The sequence below is a fragment of the Solanum dulcamara genome, chromosome 9, assembly GCF_947179165.1.
Source record: "Solanum dulcamara chromosome 9, daSolDulc1.2, whole genome shotgun sequence".
Taxonomy (NCBI): domain Eukaryota; kingdom Viridiplantae; phylum Streptophyta; class Magnoliopsida; order Solanales; family Solanaceae; genus Solanum; species Solanum dulcamara.
In genome coordinates, this window is record NC_077245.1 from 51,656,368 (window position 1) to 51,661,828 (window position 5,461).

At 29.4% G+C, this 5,461-nt stretch overlaps 1 long non-coding RNA gene across 1 annotated transcript; it reads right to left on the reverse strand.

Moving 5' to 3' along the window:
- Positions 1-1,384: 1,384 nt before the first annotated feature.
- On the reverse strand, positions 1,385-2,397 carry LOC129902326 (uncharacterized). The gene is made up of 3 exons (XR_008770076.1): positions 2,336-2,397; positions 2,092-2,246; positions 1,385-1,582 (listed from the first exon to the last, which is right to left on the reverse strand). It is a non-coding gene; the product is annotated as an uncharacterized LOC129902326 (long non-coding RNA).
- Positions 2,398-5,461: the final 3,064 nt, after the last annotated feature.

Sequence of the window (5,461 nt, forward strand, 5' to 3'; positions counted from 1 at the left end):
TATTAATCCGAGATCAACTATATAATACTTAGTATAAATGGATTGCAACATGATAAGTAATACACTTTTGATAATGTGTAAAAAAATATTCCCATTCAACGTGATAAGAAAATCACTTTTGACATGATAAGAAAAACACATTTACAAAATATAAAGAAAGTACCTTTTTAACATGATAAGAAATACACTTTAGATAAAAATGTAGAAAGTACTTACTCAATATGATAAGAAAATCTATTTACAAATTATAAATAAAGTATCTTTCAACATGATGAGAAAAATATTTTTACAAAATGTAACGACAGTATTCATTAAACGAGATAAGAAATCACGTTTACAAAAATTAAAGAAAGTACTCTTTCAAAATGATAAGGAAAACACTATTATAAAATGTAAAAAAGAATAACTTTAGACAACATGATAAGAAAAACAGTTTTACAAATTTTAATAAAGTACTATTCAACAATATGAAAAGAAATATATATTTGCAAAATTGTAAAGGAAATAATATTTAAACATGGTAAGAATAACACTTTACAAAGTGTAAAAAAAAATATCATTTTAACATGATAAGAAAAACACTTTTGCAAATGTAAAGAAAGTAGCTATTGAAGATGATAAGAAAAATATTTTTACTAAATGTAACGAAAATAATCATTCATCATGATAATAAAAATACAACTTCATAAAATTTTCAAGAAAATACTTATTTAACAATATGATAAGAAAAACACTTCTAAAAGAAGTAAATAAAAGAAGATACGCATTAATCATGATAAGAAAAATACTTTAAAAAAGGTTAAGAAAGTACTCTTTTCAACATGATAAGAAATACACTTTTAGAAAATATAAAGATAGTACCTTTTGACAACATAATAAAAAAGACTTTTACAAAATTTTAAGAAAGTACTTGTTCAATAATATGATAGGAAAAACACTTTTACAAAATTGTAAAGAAAGTATCATTTCAACATGATAAGTAAAACAATTTTATAAAATCTAAAGAAAGACTTCTTTATACACAACATTTGTAACCTCATTACGAATGTTCCCATCATCATCATAAGATAAAATCTTTAATCCTTTACTGCTAGTAACTCATGATAAAGCAACATGCAATTGTCCATGGGTAAATACTGGCTTTTTCAAAAACAATCCAATGTGAGACAACGATTGACCTTGACTTTTATTAATGATCATGGCAAAATATACAATTAATAAAAATTGTCTTCGCCTAAAACTTGAAAGATATTCTTGCATCAGATAGAGTCAAAGTCAATCTTGAGATAAAAAATTTCTTTTCTTTCATAATACTAAAAGACATAAAATAAAATACACAACTAAATCGTACTTGAGTTTCATACATATATATAGTTGCTAGAAAGTAAAATGTAATTAACAAATTTAATGTACGTCCACTTGTCCATGGATTTTTCTCTTTCTTAATAACTTTCTTGGCCTTGTTACTGGATAGTTGTGCAATATCAACACTATCATCTGTAATAGATCCTTCATTTTTTGATCTTCCTCTCTTTGTAGTAGCTTTTTTAGGAGACGTCACCTCAATATCTTCCATGAAATTCTAAAAAAAAAAAAAAAAAGAACAATAGTTAAGAGATAATTTTAAAATATTTAAAATCGATTAACTCATTTTTTTTTTGAGAAGTCGTAACTACTTTATAGTAAATCAATAAACTTGAATACCTTATCACCATCTGTGGCATCTTCAATATTGAAAACATGCTTCTATTATTAAAAAGTTAACATATTTAGATACTATTTGTGATAAATTATAAATACTTAATAAATAAATTTATCTTATTATTAAAGATAACATACAGTGAATACATCTTTTTCTATTGATTTCTTGTATTGATTTATCAGATCTTCTTAACTCCATAGACACAATCACGTGACTCAACATTTTCTTGTTTCACAGCCACTGTAAACATGATGGTTCTATCAAGAAGAGCATCCAATTCCACCGGGTAAACATGATGGTTCTATTAATCTGAGGCTTGTATCTGATATCATATGTGTTTAATAAATCTAAGCATTATTTTTAATATTTAAAATAAATGTTGATTATACCTATGAGAAGCAATCTCATCTCGAGCACATTTTTTGCAATCAACTTTATTACCAACATTGTCAATTTTTCTCTGACACTTCTTGCATCCCATATATGACCAGTCCTTTTGAAGTTCTAAGTTAACTACTGTTGCAACTATCCAGAACTGTCTAATCTGTAAAGAAAATTGATCAACACATATAGTAATATTTTACTTAAAATTAATGATATTTATAAATCCCTCATAAAAAATATATAATTTACCTCATGGAATTAATGAATGCTTGAATACTTTTAAGTTTTGTGGTTTCAGTCTCCAACTCCTCAGAAACAGAAAGAGTACAATGAGAATTTGTTTGACTCAACATTTCAAAGGTTGGTTGAGACACACGTCCTAATCTACATTTTAAAAATTTGTGTTAGATTTGTTGATGTAATTTTATGTTAGCATTTACATTAATATAATATATTTTAAAAGTAACCTAGATTTGCATTCATTAGCTTGCGATAGATCAGGATTAATCCAAAGCTTGGAAGAATTTCAAGTATTTTGTATAGAATATACTGTAAACAACAAATTTTCGAGTAGAGAAAAAATAAATAATCAAGACCAAAAAATTGAAGTAACAAAGTGTAATATTTGATTTCAAAATGTAGTGCGCGTTACAATCTCTATGATAATCTTATGATTCTTCAAATAATATGGAATATGTTGAACTTGAATTTGATTTAGACTCAAGGGTTTGAATATCTTGATCTTGAATCTTCGTCTTCAAACTTGGATTTGAATTATTTGTCACAAACACTTGTATGGTTATGACGAATAATAAATGTGAACAAGCAACTTGATCCTGAACGTCTTGATATTTGCCTTCGTTCTTGATCTTGAACGTCTTGATATTTGCCTTCGTTCTTGATCTTGAACTTGAACTTAATCGCTTAAACTTTGTAGCTTTGTAGAGAATTTGTGGTCTTTGATCCACGAGCTCTTTTCTTTCTTTCTGTTCTTTCAAACCCCTCCTCCTGAGAATAATAAGAACCCATATTTATTGTTGTAGGGAGTGGTATGCCTGTGTGATTTGATTGGTCGGTTTGAACTGACCAATCAGATTTCTTTGGTGAAGAGCTTTAATTTGGTTGGTTAGAACATGTCACATATACATGTGACATTATTCTAGTGAATCATTTAATTTGACTTAAATTGCCACATAATTTTGAGATGTGGCATGATTTTAGTAGCTTATTTGATTTGACTTGGATTGCCACCTAACTTTGGCACATGACATGATTCTAGTGACTTATTTAATTTGACTTGGATTGCCACATAACTTTGACACGTGGCATGATTTTAGTGGCTTATTTAATTTCACTTGGATTGCCACATAACTTTGACACGTGACATGCTTTTAGTGGCTCATTTATTTGACTTGGATTGCCACAATATTTGGACTATTTTCTTGAATTTAATATAGTCCAAATTAATTTATAGATTTAAATTCAATAAAATTTTAATGCTTACAAATGCCCTCTACTTCAAGTCTTGTCAAAGTATTTTATACAAAGACTAGCCTTAAAGTATTAACTAAATGATAATCGTATGTCGTGCATTTTAAGATGCACCATGAACATATTAAATTAATACAATATTCCAATTAAAGTGACATATTTGGAGTAAATAATGAGACTCCAATTGGAACTTCATCACTTGGCTAATGCAATTTATTTTTACTAGATTTGAACAATTAGAATACAATAGAGATCAACAAAATAAAGAATAGGCATTTGCTGACAAAAATAAATAAATAATAATCGTCCAATTAGAATTCAGAAAGGACACATTCTTTTTAGAATACAAATAACCCAAATTTTTACAATTCCACAACCAATTAGGATACAGAGAGAATAAATTTGTACCATTCCACTAGAGTGCTAACCCAAAAAGTAATTATAGTTACTTTGGGAGAAAGACTCCCTCACCGTCACTATTTGTCTATAAATAAGCTCTCTCCTTTTATTTATTTTTATCATTGGCATTTACAATTTTTGATGCTCTTTTTTGCATACACTCTTGAGTTCATCGTGCAGAATAAAGATACGAGGTAAGTTTTTTTTTTTTTTTTTTTTTGGCTTTGTTCTTTTGTTCTTTTGTGTTTGTTTTTAATCAATAGAAGCAATAGTTGTATCTTATGGAGCCAATAATTTTACATCATCCTTAGTGAATACTTTACACCGCCTGACTCGAAGGTGCTGCATTGTTTGAGCCAAAGACTTTACACTGTCTAAGGCAAAGACTTTACATGATTTGTGACAAAGACTTTACACTGTCTGAGTCAAAGGCATCAGATAGTTCAAGTCAAAGACTTTAACCATCTAAGGTAAGGAATTTACATGATTTGTGGCAAAGACTTTACACTGTCTGAGTCAAAAGATACCACATAGTCCAAGCCAAATACTTTACACCATCTCAAGAAATTTTTTTATATGATTTGTGGCAAAAAATTTACACCGTCTGAGTCAAAAGCATCACTAGTCCAAGCCAAAGACTTTACACTATCTAAGAAAAAGACTTTACATGATTTGAGTCAAAGGCATCACATCATCCGAGCCAAAGACTTTATCCGTCTAAGGCAAAGACCTTACATGATTTAAACCTAAGGCATGACATCATTTGAGCTAAAGACTTTACACCGTCTAAAGAAAAGACTTCACCTGATCGATAGAGACTTTATACCGTCTGTACTAGGCATAGTTCGAGCTCAAAGAATAAAATCATTCATTATTGAAATTCATAACCATGATTATTGAATTACTAATTAAGTGCTAATAAAATACTTTTTTTTGCAATTTGAATCATGGTTTACTTTAGAGATTTGATGTCCTCTTCTTCTGAGTCGCAATACCTTATAATATCAGATCATAAGGATAATGAGGTGGAGACCAAATTGCTTATAGGTACCCTATTAGCTGGCAAGTATGCTGCTCCGTGGCCATCTTTAGGGGAACTTCCTGGTTTAGATGATTGAACTCTTGAATATAAAAGCCATCCTCCCAAGACGTGGGTACTTTGCACTCCTAATCAACGTACCAAAAATATTGCAACTTCTTTTCCATGCTTGGGATGACAAATCATAAATGGCGAGTCTCGATGGGATGAAACTTTCACATTTGATGGAGAGTTTCACTAAATTTCAGGCTATTGGGAGTGGGCTGAAGATATCCTTAGTAGGAGTGGCCAGGCTTTGAAAGACCCAAGAATATACAATGTTGTGTATGGTTCATTTTTTTTACCTATAATCATAACACTAACATCTTGCAAGTCTTCTGCGAAGATTGGTGTCCTGTTACAAATACACTACTTACCTCAGTTGGAAAATTATCTATATCACTTTG